The sequence below is a fragment of the Cervus canadensis genome, chromosome 8 (genome assembly GCF_019320065.1).
Source record: "Cervus canadensis isolate Bull #8, Minnesota chromosome 8, ASM1932006v1, whole genome shotgun sequence".
In the NCBI taxonomy this organism is placed as follows: Eukaryota; Metazoa; Chordata; class Mammalia; order Artiodactyla; family Cervidae; genus Cervus; species Cervus canadensis.
In genome coordinates this window covers 62,728,129-62,744,784 of record NC_057393.1, presented here as the reverse complement: position 1 = coordinate 62,744,784, position 16,656 = coordinate 62,728,129, and the positions used below count along the sequence as shown (strand labels likewise).

The 16,656-nt window shown below is 48.1% G+C and overlaps 1 protein-coding gene across 4 annotated transcripts in view; it reads right to left on the bottom strand.

Annotated features, from left to right (window-relative positions):
- The window catches only part of DUSP29 (dual specificity phosphatase 29), a 35,685-nt gene extending 35,375 nt beyond the window's left edge, over positions 1-310 (bottom strand). For 2 of the 4 annotated variants that reach the window (XM_043477249.1, XM_043477252.1), the window contains exon 1: positions 232-289. The gene's annotated coding sequence lies outside the window, so the exon portion shown is untranslated. Of the gene's footprint in view, positions 1-231 lie in introns of all 4 variants that reach the window. The other 2 variants (XM_043477250.1, XM_043477251.1) reach the window with 2 other exon arrangements.
- Positions 311-16,656: the final 16,346 nt, after the last annotated feature.

Below are 16,656 nucleotides of genomic sequence, written 5' to 3'. Positions count from 1 at the left end.
TGGTCATTGAACTGAAAGCTTAGATTTAGAGGACGGGAAGTGGAGAAAATTTCTTGGGAGTCTTTAGGGAAAGACGGAGCAAGAAGCCTGTCAAGCTGAGAGGATGCCTGCTGGTCTCTGCCACTCCAGAGACCAGGTGGGAAGGGGTCCTCTGATCCCCACACCCGGGACCCCAAAGAACACTTGACTGAACCCAAGAGAGATGCCAGTCTCCCCACCAGGGGGCCTTACCTGTGCGCACTGGGTCCTGGCCGGGTCAGGAGGCACTGGTCTGTGGGGCATGTGGCGGCCGCACACCCAGCCACTGACTGGCATCCAAGAGCCTATTTTTAGGGTCGGATCTGCTGACACTGACCTTGTGTGCTGCCCAGTCTGTGAGGAGACCTGTGGCATCTGCTTGCAAAATGATTTGCCAGTGTGACCTGAAACCCTTGACTCTGGGAGTTCTGTACCTGGAGCACATACGCCTGTCCCCAGCCCAGCCACGGAGGCGGGACACGCGGCCACCAACACAGCGACAGGCAGGGGGATTTCCTGGCTTTGTTTTCTTGGGATGGATGAGGCCAGGTGCCTGCGGGGCCCTGCCTGGGGCTCTGTCCTGGAATAGCTGGAATGGGGGCGTTTTGCAAGCTGGCACAGTGCCTGTGCAAGGGCAGGGGCCCCCCAGCCTGGAGAACTCTCCACTCCAGTATTTTCTGGGAGTTTGTGGAGCTGTCTCTGAGGGGTGAATGGAATGATTGCCACATCATGCAGGGTGATCAGTGAACCACATCCTCCTTCCAGAGAAACTGGAAGCTTGGGTTCATTTGCATTGTGTCCCTTCCTGTGAGACCTTCAGCAGATGTCCAGCCTATGTCTGGGCTTCAGTGGGGACAATAATCATAATGCCACCCTCTTATGTTGTTATGCGAGTTACATGAAATACAGTGTGGAAAGTATATAGCCAGTGCCTGATACATGCTAAACATTTAAAAAATACTGGATGGTATTAGGAGGCCAAAAATATTCCCAATTCAACCGTCATTCCCAGGTCTCTCTTCTTAGTGATTCCTTCTCTCAGCCTCCCATCTCTTTGCCCCCAGCCTTCTTTGCTCCTAGGTCCCCACCACCACCCCTACTGCCATGGTCCTCTTTTTCAGGGCTGCAGGGGTCGGGGGATAGTCCTGTCCAGGCTCCTCTATTTTTCTGGTAAAATCATTCTAAGGCTTCCTGTAGTTCCTTTTAATAAGTGACTTGATTTTCCATCCTTTCCCATCCTGTCACCCTTTTTGGGCATCCTTCAGTGTGTGAAGGATTAGGGGGAGTGGGAAGGGGGTCCCCAGTCTCTCTACATCCTTCACTTAATAGGGCCTTCTTATTTTGGGGTCATTATATTGCCCTCTACAACTTTGTATTCAGCAAACCAAAACAGAATTCACTTGTTTAACGACTGCCAGTTTCATTTAAGCGATTATTTCTTCTAGTATTTTTCATTGCGAAAGTGCTAAGAAAGATTTTGCTTTTATTGATTTCTTGGTGCAGAGAATACGCACAAGGCAGAGTACTCAGGATTTAAGCACACAGAATGTATTAAGGAGGTCAAGCTCTCAGGGTCCACATGTCCCTGCTGTCCTGTGCTAGAGTCAGAGGCCCTTCTGCAATTGCCCTAAGAACTGAAGAAGTCAGAGATGCTGGAACTAACTGAGGCTGAAGAAAGGTTTCCATCTAGCTGGGAGCCTGGGGGACAAGTCCCAGCCTCAGTCCCAAAGCCAGCCCAAGTTAAGGGCTGAGGTGGCAAGAGGAGCTGCTGAAGATGTAGATTCAGAGGGGGCAAAAATCAAATAGCTAAAGACATCTGGGATGGATAGATAGACAGATAACCATTAACAGAGCAAGGTAGTATTTCACACTGTCTAGAAGGATGGCCAAGAAACTAAAGCCAAGGAAAGATTGATGTGTGTTGCTGGATTATCACCTCCATTAGACTAGCCCCTAAATGCTGTGATCAGAAGACTGGTGACCCTCTCCCCACACCCTACATGTTGCCAATCCTTCACACATTAAATTATGCCCAAAGGAGAGTGACAAGGGTGGGGAAGGGTGGAAACCACATAATTAATTATGAGAAACTATAGGAAGCCCTGGGAAGAGTTTATTAGAAAAGAGTGGTGGTGGTAGGGGACACCTGGTCCGTCTTTTAGTTAGCTGAAGGGCTCACCTGTGAGAAACGGCAGCCTTCTCTGCACAACTCTCAGGCAGAACTCAGGTGGTGGGTGAATGCCCCCAAGATCTGCCTGGTGTGAACCCAGCACACATACCATTATGCCAGGATGGGAGCAAGCCAGGTAACCATTGGCTGGACTCAGAGATGTCTCTAACTGTTTAAGACTCTGAGGATAGTCCGCCAGGATTCTGTGCAACAGCAAGCCGCCTTAGTGCAGGCAGTGTTATCTGTAGAAACAGCTGTTATTTTCACTGTAGCTTCTTAGGAACTTAACATACATATGGCAGCACTTGACATAGGTTTCCTCCCAAAGCCACTGCCTTCTCTGACTCAAGTGATTTTATTAGCAAATTCCTTTCCCGCAGAATCTCCCTCTACTTTCTTGATTTTCACATGCAGGTAGCCAGTGCTCTGGATCAGAATTCCACTTATGCGCAGTGGCAAGGTATGGTAGACAGAATACACACACACTCACACTCATGCACACACCCAGAAAGGTGTCCACATCCTAATGCCTGGAACCTGTGAATATGTTACAAGGCAGAGGGGAATAAAGGTTGCAGTGGAATTAAGAGTGCCAACCACGAGATCTTAAAATAGGGAGAGTACCCTGGATCACCCAGGTGGGCCTGATGTAATCAGAACGTCTCTTCAAAGTGGGAGAAAGAGGCTGGAGAAGAGAGTGAGTCCTTGTGAGAAGGACTCAGCTCCCTGTTAGCAGCTTTGGAGATTGAGGAAGGGGCCACAAACCAAAGAACAGCCTCTGGAAGCTGGAAAAGGCAATGGATTCTCCCTTAGAATCTGCCGAAGGAATGTAGTTCTGCCCATGCCTTGATGTAGCCCAGTGAGACCCGCGTCAGGCTTCTGACTCCAGGACTGTACGAAGATCAGTGTTGCTTTGAGTCACTAAGTTTGAGGTGGCTTGCTACAGCAGCAGTAGCAGCAGCAGGAAAACTAGTATGTGATGTCTGATTAGTACCTGACTTTTCTGGGTTGAAAAGATCCAGAGGCTTCTATTGCTCTGTGGACACCAGTTTATGTGGATGCTGAATCCAGCCAGAGCCCAGGGAGAGGGTGCCCTCCCAGATGGAGCCCAGAGGGCCGAGGCCATATCTCAGCAGCACATGTGTGTAGTCTGATGGCTTGAGGTCCTCTGCTGTCCACAAAGGCCTTTCTTTCATGTTAAGAAGAAAAGCAAACAGACCAAGGCCCGTCCAGAGCCCTCCACGGCATCTCCAAGGACTGCTGTCCTCTGGAAGGAGTCCAGATAGGATGGCTCTCGTTTGTCTGGGTCAGTGTTCCTGTAGCCTTCTTGCCTCTCCACCTCACTGGCACGTGCCACCCTCCTCTCCTCCAGCCTCATCCCAACCTCAACACCATCCTCTTCTGTTCTTCCTCCAAAGCACCACTCACCCCATGCCATTGTGTGTGGCAGAGGGGACCTCAGCACAGAGCAGGTGATAATTCCAAACTCCATGTCTGAGCTCCTTAGTCTTAGGAAGTTGTTGGCTGGGCCCCACTCCCAGGGCACTTCTCTCTTTTGAGACATCCGTCCCTGTGCCTGCCGTGTCACAAGGCTCCTCACTGTGTGCACAGTTGTCGCAGCTTTTCTTTCCTTCCCTTCTGGGCCTCTCCCTCTCTCCTTCAGAGCTTCCTCAGGAACGTCCCAGATTCCTGCTCTCCAATGATTATGCTGAGCATATCAGCTCCCTCTTGGTCGCAGCCTCCCAAGCAGAATAAGCTAGGGGTCTCCTTTTCTTATCAAAGAGCCCACCATGGCATTTTCTCGAATAAGTCACTGTCACCCATCTGAGAGAGTTTTTTTTATTCCCCCGACAGTATCATCCACGGACCCTGGAAGAAGGAGCCCTTGCTGAGCTGCTTTCTTAGAGATCCGCACCTCTGTCTCTCCCTGTCTCTCTCTGTGTGTCTCATGCACACACACACACGTGTTGAGATGCTGCTGAGCACTCATTTGAGTGGCTAAAAGCAAGCGAGAACCTGACAGTGCCAAACCTGGGTAAGAATGTCGGGGATTGCGGTAACTGCGCTGTGTCTTGGTCATAGTGGTGGTGACACAGCTAGACGAATTTGTCAGTAAAAAGACAGAGTCAACCTTGCTGTGTGTAAGTTTGAAAATTAAAACAGATGTTGTGGGCACCTCATTCACCCGGGATCTGGCTCTTCTCACAGGCACCTAGTGGACCCGTCACTCCATCCACGTTTGCAATTAGCGCCATTTAGGCCGCAGAGAATGTGCTTGCCTTCCCCTTAGTGTCCTCAGGATGAAAAGTGACTGAGTCTGAATTCCATGAAGCTTGGTGGGTTGTGTCACTGCTAACTTGGGGTTCCAGAGAGGATTGGAGCCGGGGAAGTGGGACGGCTTATCCTGCTGAATCAGTCGTGGGCTCAGCAAGCACACAGACCCGGTAGTGCTGAGCATCCATTGTGTCTGCGTTCTGCTCCAGGGCTCTGGAGGTGACCTGGCATTAGTGTGGTATTCCCAACAGTCACACAACAGCTGAGGGATATTTTGGTGTGTTAAACAACTCATAGACTTCTTTAAAGCATATATATTATATGCAGGTCTAGATGTAATGTGAAGCAAAATGCCACTTCTTTACATTGACTGCTAGAATTGCCCATCATTTTGTTTTTGTAACAGTTGTTTATAAGATTTAACAAAGCTTTCAGGGAATTGAGTTAAGATTTTGGGGTTTATTTAGATTGTTTTGATTTAAAACTTTGATATCTGACAATTATATATTCCGTTTCACTTTTAAAAGAAACTTTGAATGTTTTAAAAAAGAACTCTTGAAAATACACATGGAAATATTTCTCATGTTTTATTTTCATTTAATTTGCATTTTGACAAAAATTTCTTTGTTCACTTTGAATTGTCCCTCTTATTTTATTCTTCAGATCAGCACTGTCTAAAAGATATATAATACAAGCCATGTTTGCAACTTAAAATTTTCTAGGGGGAATTCCCCATGGTCCAGTGATTAATACTTGGTGCTTTTACTGCCATGGCCCTGGGTTCAATCCCTAGTTGCAACTCAGCCAAAAAAATTTTTTTTCTAGTAGCCATATTAAGGTGTAGAAAGAAACAGGTGAAATTAATTTTAATAATGTATTTTATTTAACCATACCCCAAATATTACAGTGTCAATATGTAAGCGGTATGAAATTATTAAGATATTTGACATACTTTTTTCTATGTGAAATCTTTGAAATCTGAGTATCCTACACTTATAACACATCTCATCTCATTTCAAGTGCCCAACAGCCCAAGGGGCTGGGGGTTCCCATACTGGGCAGCCCGGGTCACGGAGAGGGAGACAAGACCTCGTGCTGATGGGAATCACAATGGGGGTTTCCATCTGTCCAGGCCTGGCCTACCTCCTTCCAGCCCAGGTTATCCCCGGTGTGTGGGTGCCTTGAAGATTTCTGTGACTCTCCAGGGAGCTTGCTGGCAGCCAGCAGGGCCATGTCTGCTGTGGAAGTGTCACTCTTGACTTTGACGGCCTAGCGATGTGAGGACTTCGTGTTTGGAGAGAAGACCTAAGGGCCGAGGATGTTTCTCTGAAATCGATACCTCTGTTTATCTGCCTGGCTGTCAAAATACTGGGAGTGCCTGCTGCCAACCTCCTCCTGGGGGGCTCTGGAGCCCTGAGGACCCGGGGCATGGGCTGTAGGTCTGGGTCCCCCCAAGCCCCCCCTTTTCCCAGATGACTGTTGTTTGAGCCCTGCTTGAGTCTGTCAGTGATCTCAGCAAATGGGTAAATTGCATCTCTATTAGCACCTCTGTCTGCATACCAGGACTTGTTTATTTTACAGATAGATAGCTGTTTCCTCTTCACGGCCTGTTAGTGCATCAAAGTAACATTGATGAGGCTTGACAGTGTGATTATTCATGTCTGGGAGGCAGGAGAATGGAGGAGGAAAGGGCGTGTGCTTGCAAAACAGAAGGATTTAGGTTCAAATCCTGCCTCTGCACTTAACTCTGAGCTGGTACAAGTCCCTTAACTTCCTTGAGCCTGTACATTGTATCTAATAACAGGATTTACCTATGGGGTTACCATGCAGATTAAATAAAATGATGCACATGAAGCCCTTGGCTTGGAGGAAGCCACCATCACACACTAGCCATTGCTGTTCTCATTCTCCCTCAACTCTGGTTACTTGTTCTTATCTCCCACTGGACAGATTAAGAAGTCCCTAGAGAGGATTAAATGAACAAACCATTAGGTTGGGAGCTGAAACCCCCGCTGTGTGCTTCATTTATTTATTGAAGTGATGCCCTACTCTGAGTCCAGGCCCTGTCCTTGGAGCAGGAAACCAGGGCCTGCCCTGGATGAGCTCATTGCCCAGCGGAGAAGCAGAAACCTCTGAGCACGCACCAGCAGCCCGAGCGGCGAGGGCTGTGATGGGCGGCACAAGGGGATTGCCCAGAGGAGCCGGGGTTGCCCAGAGGAGCCGGGAAGCTCAGTACAAATGCTCGGAGAAGGCCAGCCTTGGCATTGGGGGAAGAAGGCTAGGTGGGAGCATCTGTGGTAATGTACTGGTCATCCATGAACCCAGTAGGCACTCAACAAACGCTCGCTGCGCAGAGACTGCTATTACTCCAGACTGTCATGGACGTCTTCAGTTCAGTGCCAACCCACGCAAGTTTAGTTATGACAGGTATCTTGTGCCAATTCCAGTTAGATTTGGGGGCATTGTCTGGGATGAGAAAATACACACACCAATGTATCAATATATAAATATATACACACACTCATGTATATACAAATATAAGTATGCATACCCATATATATACACGTAGATATGCATGTAGACATATGTTAACATACGGGGGCTTCCCCGATGGCTCAGTGGGTAAAGAATCCGCCTGCAATGCGGGAGATGCAGGTTTGACCCCTGGGTTGGGAAGATGCCCTGGAGAAGGAAATGGCAACCCACTCCAGTATTCGTGCCTTGGAAGCTCCATGGGCGAAGGAGCCCAGTGGGCTTACAAAGTCCATGGGGTCACAAAGATTCGGACAGGTTTAGCAACTAAAACACCACCACCACCACCTATATCTATAAGCCGAACTGAGCTCAGGTTTAGGGAGGGGTTGACTGACACATTGTGTTCAGTGGACCTTTAGTTACAGGCTGGAAAGAGACAAAATTCACCAGGGATAGTTTAGAGAAAGAGATATTAATGAAGGGACTACATACAGAGTTTGAGTAGGGTTAAGGGAACAAGCCAGGGACGCTGAAGCAGCCAGGCAGTAGAAAGCCATGGGCTACAGATGTGCCCGCGACCCAGCTTCCACCAGGCAGACAAGAACAGCACTCTCAGGGCTGGCAGAACAGCGAGGTGGGAGGCACCGGGGTCCTTGCATGACCCCTTGGAGCTGAGACCCCTAACCAGTCTGGACTGCCCACCTACCTTTGAACAGTGACACCAGAGAGAAATAAACAGTTACTTAAGTCACTGTGTTTTGGAACCTCTCACAGTAACCTAGCCTGGACCCTAATGCTTTGAATGGCTAGTGTGGTTACACCAGAGTGAAGAAGAATGAGAATGTTGGCATACGAGGGCCTGTAACCATGGGGCCTTGTGGTCATGGTAAGGAGTTTGGGTTTTATGCCAGGGAGGATGCTTACATGATTTGATGTGCATTTTAAGAAGAACATTTGACTGGTATGTAGGGAATGGAATGTGGTGAACAAGTAGTGTACTAGGGAGTGGCCTGCTCTTGTTTTCCAGGGAAGAGATGCTGCTGCCTTAAGGGCTCAAGAATGGTAGTGACAGGGCTTTTGAGAAGTTAGATTCCAGGTATGTTTTGATGGCTGATTGTAAAGAATTACCTGGTGAATTTGACTTTGAGGTATTCATTGTGAAATGAAATGATAAATGAAATGATATGACGTACTTAACTAACACAGGCCTTAGCACATAGTGTTGTTGTTGTTTTAATAAATGTTCTCTGACTCTGATGATGTAACTTTTCTCTGCACAAAGTTGCTGATGAATCTTAGGAAAGAAGCTATGTTTTCTTAAGCAACTTTACTACTTTGGTATCTGGGCACACAGTCTCAGACTTGTCCTTGAGGCCAGTTCTCAAGGAGGGGCATCAGGTGTGCCCAGGACCTGAAGAGACCCTCACTGCTACAGTCAGTCTGGCTTGGAGTGGGTGGAAAATTCACACACTCTGCCCTTCCCAGAGCACCTCTCATGTGCTGGGCAGAGTTCTGCAAGTGGAGGGAAAGGTAACAGCGAGATGTGCTACGTCTCTATCCTCACGTTGCTGTTCTTCTTTTCGCTGGGATGTACAAAGGAACTGCGGCGTCTTTATTTATCTTTAGCTCTTCTAACCTTCCCTGCAAGCCCCCTCCCCACCTGCTGGGAATAGCAGACACTTACATTTGCTAAATAATAACATCCCAGCTTCCCAGTTAAAAGCTCAAATCCAGAATCCTCTTCCGTTGTGCAAGCCAGACTGTGGATATACTGTAATACGGATTGTGGATGTGGTGCATGCATCGGGGTTTGCTGCAGGAGCGATAAAGGTGGGGAGGGAGCCTTGGTGCTGCGGGGCCCCTTGAGCCTGGCTGCTGCTCATGTTGGGCAAAATGTCCACCTTCCAGAAAAAATAAGTAAAGAGCACGGCACTCTCTACACCTTTCACTTCGTCCCTGGGACCATGCCTTAGAGAACGGAGGTCACCGCTCCACCCCTCCTTTAGTACTTGTTCTCTCCAGTCACTCACTCCCTTTTTCTTTCTCACCGGAAAATCCTCTGGGCCTCCTCTTACTGGATTTGGCCTCTTTTTCCCATTTGTCAGGGGCTATAAAAGTGAAGTGACTTCCAGGTAGGGTTGACTGATTTACAAATACATTTTTATTTTAAGCATCTCCTCTGCGGCCTTCACCAGTGTCCCAGTGGGAAAGAATCCACTGCCAATGCAGAAGACTTGGGTTCAATCCCTGGACTGGGAAAATCTGGAGAAGGAAATGGCAACCCACTCCAGTATTCTTGCCCGGGAAATCCCATGTACAGAGGAGCCTGGCGGGCTGCAGTCCACAGGGGTCATAGAAGAGTCAGACATGACTTAAGAGACCAAGCAATAAAAACAAGTGTCCTCTACAATATTTGGGACATATTTATAATAAAAAATTGTTTGTTGTTTGTCTGAAATTCAGATTTAACTGGTGTCCTATATTTTATCTGGCAACCCTACTCCTAAGCAACTTCTTTACGGGGGAAACAATATAAAAACACAGCCATTGAATATTTTCAAAATTTGATGCCTGGAATAAGGCTTTACTCCCGCTGGCCTCTTGGCTGAACAGACTGGCCTTTCAGAAAGAAGGAGGCTGCCCCCTACCTCCTCTATAGCATGGGCTGTTCCCAGTTCCTCAGAGGAGCCCATTGTGTGTGTGTTGTATGGAGAAGGCAGGGGAGACCATAAAGCAACCAACTTTGGCTTCCTGCCCTCCCCCAGCCCCCTGCCCATCACACCAGGGCAGGCTTCCCTGGGAAGTGGGTAGCTCCATCCTGCTGGCAAAGCTGTTGCTTATCTAGAACTTTTACGAGCACATTTTTATTGAGTTGTAATTGGGAAAAAAAAAACAAAAACACAACTCCAAGACATTCCAGATTTTTCTCATAAGCCTGCTTCAGGCATGTGTGTGTGTGTGTGAGTGTGGGAGGCATTTAACTTTTCTCTCTTCTTCCCTAAGTTAAGGACTAGGATAAAGATGAACTGGGGGTCTGGAGAGCCTGTAAAACTCTTTTCATTAAGCAAAAATTCTAGTGTTTGGATAACGAGGGCTTTAGCTAAGAGGGCTGCATTTATCATTACAGTCTAATATCCTAATCTAAGTTTACAACAATATCTAAGAAATTTATATATAATAGAATGCAGAGCCTCTTATATGTGTAAAACTCCTTGACGAAAGTGTATAAATCATATACATCTATTTAAAAGAATGAGAAAGTAAATCCAGATGATGGCCTCTTAGAATCGGGCTGGTGGTGACCACCTCACTGGGCCCCATTGTTCTGAGAATCTAATGGAAAAAAAAAAAATGCATCTCTCTTGGGGCCTGTGTGAACAGGCCTCCCTTCCCCAACCAGGAAGGAAGGAGATCCAGATATTCCTTCCCAAGGCTCCTGGCTTTCTCAGCAGGAAGGAAAGAAACGCAAGCTTTTGTGGAGGACTCACTGCGTGCCAGGCACGGGGCTGCTCCCCAGTTTCCGTCATCACAAGAGCCCCGTGCAGTGTGGCCTCTGTCCTGCTTTTGCTCTTGAGGAATGTGAGGTTCAGAGCAGCTGGCTGTCAGTCCCGGCTCACGTAGCTGGTTAAAGGGTGGAGTCTGAATGGAAACCTGTGTCCCAGGTTCCTGTTCTTCCTGCCTCCCCATTCCCACCCCGGGCCACTCAGCTCGGCAGTGGCAGCGTCTGTTGTAATCTCCTTGTCTGGAGATGTATTGCTGCTCCTTGGGAGGCACACAGCTGGACCAAGAGTAAGAGGGGGAAGGCCAGCTCCTTCTGTGCAGTGGCTGTTTCCTGTGACAGACCTGCCTCCACTGACCCATTGTCCTGCCAAACTTATTTTTTTCAGGCGCTATCAGGGTTCTGATGGAAATTCAGAAAGGAAATAGTTGAGGTTCTTTCAGGGACCCAAGGATAAACTCACTCTCCAGTGACCTCAGGGGTTCATTGTAAGAATACACTGGAAAACAAGGAATCTCCTGGAGAATGGGAGTGTCTCCCAGGATACGCCGTAACTCCAATGACCTGGTTTACGTGGGATCTCATCAACTGTCAGCTGCTCTTCACTCCCAGGACAGAGCACCCATCAATGGCAACCTCTTACAGTTAAGACCAGTTTGGCTGCAAGTAACAGAGCCTTGAAGAACAGGGGCTTAACCAAGATGAACATTTCTTTCTCTCTCCTGTAAAGGGGGTGTGGAGGCCGTGGAGTCCAGGACTAGGAGGGAGCCCAGCCAAGCCCATTCTCACCCTCAAGTGGAACACACATTGCCCTTCAGGGAGACTCATCAGAAGTTCCACACAGTGATTCACTATATCTTATTGAATAGGACATAGGTCACTTGGCCAAAGTTATCTACTAGGGAGGTTGGGAAACGTTCTACTTTGGCTGGGTGCATTGCCACCCAGCTAACAATTGAGGTTCTTCACCAAAGTAAAAGGGGAGGATGGACATGGGGAACAAATTGAAGGCCGTGCCCAGGTGCCCACCCTGGTGCAACAATCTATGGCTAGGACAGCAGAACAGTAGAGTCATATGGTACAGAGTGTGTGGCACCAGGAATCCCTCGGAAAGAGGCACTGATGTGATGGGGATCTTTCATGTGCTATACAGAGTGCTGTGTGGGATGGTCTATGAGGGACCATTAGAGCCCCTTCACCCCACCCCCAAGTTTCCCCTTTCTAGTCCTGCCTGCAAGTTCAACAGTCAAGTGAAGACGTGCCTTCCTAGCACACTTGTGATCCTGGGAAATTAACCTGACCTCAGTTCTTTATACTCACATGTGTATTTTCTCATGTCTGCTTAATGGGCAACCCTCTACCGTAGTTGCTTCCAGACTCAGGAGGCTCTAGCAAGCACTAAGTTAGAGCCCTGGGAGGCTTGAAAACTAGTCTGATGGAGTCCCAGTTATGGGTCCCAGGAATCCCAGTGTGGCCCTAGAGGGTATAGGAGACAGAGTCAGAATACCTGCACAGGGCTGTGAAAGGGGAAGTGTTTCAAGGGATGGGCTGATGGAAGGCTCTGAAGTAGCGGCTGGGATGGAAATCTCAGAAGAGGGGAGATTCTAGCAACTCCCAAGGAGAGAGGGCCAGGCTAACCAGACACCAGATGGCTCAAGGAGCATGGATAGAGAGATTCATGCAGAAACCTGGGGGCAAAACCTGAGAAGAACTGAGTGATCTGGGGAAAGGGAGAACACTGGTAGCCCATTCCTCCTGCCTGCCAGGGACTGGGGAGCAGGGGAGCTAGCAGTGGGGTGGGGTATTTCCCTTTGAGTTTTCCTCAAATCAGGTTTCCCCAAGGCCCCAGTGGCTACAGAGTTCATACTGTAGCTGCCCTGGGGAGGAAGTGGAGGAGGCAGGTGTCAAGGCCAGGCTGTGAACCAGAGGCCAGCAGACCCACAGGGGCCTCCTGGGGGCCAGGAAGTCAGCAGGAGTGTGTTTGCCTGGAAGTTAGGCAGCTGTAGCTTAGGACAGAGCTTGGGAGAGGAGGGGAATGTTCCATTCCTGGTAGCATCCCCACCTTGCCCACCCCAAAGCCTTTACCACCAGCATTCCCCCTGGGCCTCTAACCATCCTCTGGTCTCCAGTGGGGCTCTTGGCAGAGAGAAGCCAGGGCTTTACTGTCATCTGTCCTCCCCTGTACTGTGATGTTGCCTTCATGCACCCAGCACCTGGGTGGATTGATGTGACTGCTCTGTCCTTTTTTTATTCACCTGTTCCTCCAGAGGCTGATTTAGTGGTTAACAACTGGGACTTCTGCTCAGACTGGCTCTGCTGCTGTTAACCCGTTGATGTATAAAAAACTACCGCAAGTGTTCATGGCTTGAGAGCATTTTGTTTTATCTCATGATTTTGTGGGTCCTTAATTCGGGCAGGTTCAAGTGGACTGTTCTTCTGTTCCACATGGCACTGGCACCTATTCCAAACGGTATTCAGTTGGCAGGTGTGCTGATCTGAAGGGTCCAAGAGGAGGTCACTGTAAGGTCTAGGGTCCCGGCTGGAAGGCTGGACTCAGCAGGGCTGGTCAACCAGTTCACCTATACATGGCTGCTCCAGCCTCATGGCCTTGGGGGAGTCAGATGTCTTGTGGGGTGACTTGGGGCTCCCAAAGAGAGTGTTCCAAGAGCTCCAGGTAGACATTTGTGAGGCACCTTATGACCCAGTCTTAGAAGTCCCAGAATATACCACTTCTGCCCCAAGTTCCATTGGCAAGCAAGTCACTAAAGACCAACGCAGAATGAAGTCTCAGGAAGTGTTTAAGAAAATAGGCTTGCTGACTGAGTTTGTAGTATGGTTCTACCACTGCTAGCTAAGTGACCTTGAGAAAGTTTACTTACACTCTCTTTGGACCTCAGTTTTCACATCTGTAATGTGGGAATATTAAAAATAGTATCTGCTGCTATGGCTTATGAGAATTAACTGATTATGTATATCTCATATGAGTGCCTGCTCTCAGAACACCTACTCATGATCACCAGTATCTGCAGTTTCCTTTTCTTCTTGGGCACCCTGCTGGACCACATTTCCCAGCCGCTTCTGCAGTTAGGTGTGACGTGACTGAGTTCTGGCCCTGGGAACGAGAGGGGACGTGATCTGCATCCCCCCTTCTTGCTCCCGCTTCCACCCATCAACTTGTGTTCTGAGAGAGAAATGAAGCTTTGTTCGTCAGAGCCACGAGCCTGCTTAATGCTCAGGTGTATGAGCTCTCAAAGCTAGCTGCTATCTGGCTTAACCTCTCTGCATTGATGTTCTTGTCTATACAATGGGGTGATAATTGGACTTACCCCATAGGGTTGTGAGGATTAAATGAAGTGTACAGCAGACCAGAACAAAGGCGTTAGGGGCACAGACCCTCCCACAAAATTGAAAATTCATGTGTATAACTTATAGTTGGCTCTCCTAATACAAAGTTCCTCTGTTTCCATGGTTCCTCCAGATCTATATCACCGATTCACATTGGTGGATTAACCCAACCATATATCGTATAGTACTAAAGTATTTACTATTGGAAACAACCTGTCTATAAGTGGAGTTATGCAGTTCAAACCTGTGCTCCTCAAGAGTCAGTTGTATAGTTTGATTGACTGGCCTAGTTTCCTTTTGATCATAGTTATTTCATCTAAACTCTATAAACTGGTCATCATTACCTTTTTTCTTGATGCAAGATTTGCTATAATCAAGCCTCTTGAAGGTATTCAAAGGATAACACAAATTTGCAATATTTTAGGCCTAAAACAAATAATGGGCTTCCCTGATAGCTCAGTTGGTAAAGAATCTGCCTGCAATGCAGGAGACCCTGGTTTGATTCCTGGGTCGGAAAGATCGCTAGAGAAGGGATAGGCTACACACTCCGGTGTTTGGGGGCTTTCCTTATAGCTCAGCTGGTAAAGAATCTGCCTGTAATGTGGAAGACCTAGGTTCGATTCCTGGGTTGGGAAGATCCCCTGGAGAAGGGAAAGGCTACCCACTCCAATATTCTGGCCTAGAGAATTCCATGGACTGAATGACTTTCACTTTTTCAAAGCAAATAATAACAGCATCATTTAAATTCAGAGTATTTCCTAAAACCATTTGTTGATGGGTTTCAAAAGCTAAACATAGAGAATAGGTTGTTTCTCATTTTAAAACTTTAGTCAATTTATATTTTTTAACTAGGAAATAGTTTAAAATACCAAAAAAAGAAAAACCAGATATCTAAACTCCCACAACTCAGTATTGTCAAATTTTAACATTTTGCCGTATCTGAAGTGAAGTGAAGTGTTAGTCGCTCCGTCATGCCCAACCCTTTGGGACCCCGTGGACTGCAGCCCGCCAGGCTCCTCTGCCTATGGGATTTTCCAGGAAAGGATACTGGAGTAGGTTGCCATTTCTTTCTCCAGGGGATCTTCCCGACCCAGGGATCGAACCCAGGTCTCCTGCATTGCAGGCAGATTCTTTACCGACTGAGCTATAGGGGAAGCCATATTTGATTTCTGTTTTTTTCCCTAAAGAAATAAAACATTATGATGAAACTGAAAAAACAAAAGATATATAATGTATCTAATATACTCAGCATAGTACCTGGCATACACAAAGCAATCAGTACTTGTCAACAAATTGTGAAAACTTTTTATTTTGAAATAATTTTAGATGTACAGACGTTATAAAGATAGCAGAAACATTTCTTAGCTACCCTTCATGCAGCTTCCTCTAATGTTAACTTCTTATACAACCATGGTCCAAGTTCATGGTCTTAACAATACCTCACTTCTTTCATGAGCCTGCTCCATAGAACAGGAGGAGCAGATGCATCATCGCAGACTTCCTGGGCCAAGTGTGGCAGGCAGGAAGGCTTCCTGGTGGAGGTGCCAGTCTGGAGCTCAGCCTCTGTTTCCTCGGGTGCTCTGGGGCATGTTTGGCTTTCCCTGCCTTCTTCCCCCTGTATCCCCAGAATCTGAGTCCAACCCTTAGAGCCCCAAGAAGGTAACCTGCTGAAACAAATGCCCCAGGCTCTGTTCCAGATTCAAGGTGCTCCACCCAGCTAGCAAGGGCCAGCTGCCCACAGTTATAGACCCGGATGTTGATTTAGAGGCTGGTTTCTGGAGCCACTATTTTGGATCCTGCTGACCATGCATGAGCAGTGAATAGCAACAAGGGCTTAGCTGTCAGGCAGAGCAAGGGGATCCAGGGAATTGGGGGTGGGCAGGCTGGGCTACGGGGTGAGGATTAGCTTTGTCTGCTCTGGAGAATTATAGGCCTCACTAACCCAAGGGAAAAGCCGAGTTCTCCATCCTGCCTGGCTGGGCACAGACTTCTGCTGGGACATGTGTTTACCTTTTGGAAGAGGCCCAGAGAGCACCTGAGGCAGCCAGCTGGGACTAGGAACAAGTGCTGCAGGGAGGAGAATGGGGAGCTTCTGGGCAGCACCTGTCCTTCTCGGCCAGAACCCAGAGATCCTGGATCCAGTAGGCAACATCCAGCCTCATTTTAGCTTCTCTGAGCCTAAGTTTGTTCATCTGTAAAATAGGGATATTAAATCTCTATGAGCCAGAGAGGGCTGTATATGTTTGTACAGTTTATAAATTGCAGGAGTGAGTGGGTCCTAAAACACATCCTGTGCTCAGCTCCCTGAGTTGAGCACTGTGACTTGGAACTAGGTCTACTGATTTGGTCAGAGGTGACCCTTTTTTTGATTTGCAACAAAGGAAAAGGACTTGCCCTCTGGAAATAGAGCAGATGGTAGAGAAGGATATAGACTCCTTAAGCCCCCAGGAGAGGGTATGGCTGTCCCCAGAAAGCCTTGGCAGGGGAGCAGAGAGAGAGGTCAGAGGTGGCCCAAGGAGACAAGATGAGCTGGGAAGAGGGTGTCAGGGTGACCAAATGGTGAGATGCTGTGGCAGGTGGAGCTGGGAGGAGAGGAGGTCTCCTGTGGAGGCAGGCCCAGTCCTGGGGCCAGGTTGGGGATCCACTCCCCCTGGTGGACCCTGTAGAGAGGGCACAGTAACATAGAACTCTCCCTGAAGGTAAGGTTACAGGAGAGAGGGTGGGAGTCTTGGGGTCCTTGAGCCCAGAGAAAGCCTGGTGAGAGACTACCAGCTGGAAAAGGATGACAGAGCACCAGGCACTTATAACCCAGATGACAGGTGATGCACAAGGTGTGGATGGACATTTTGGTAGCTTGAGGAAGAACACTTCACTG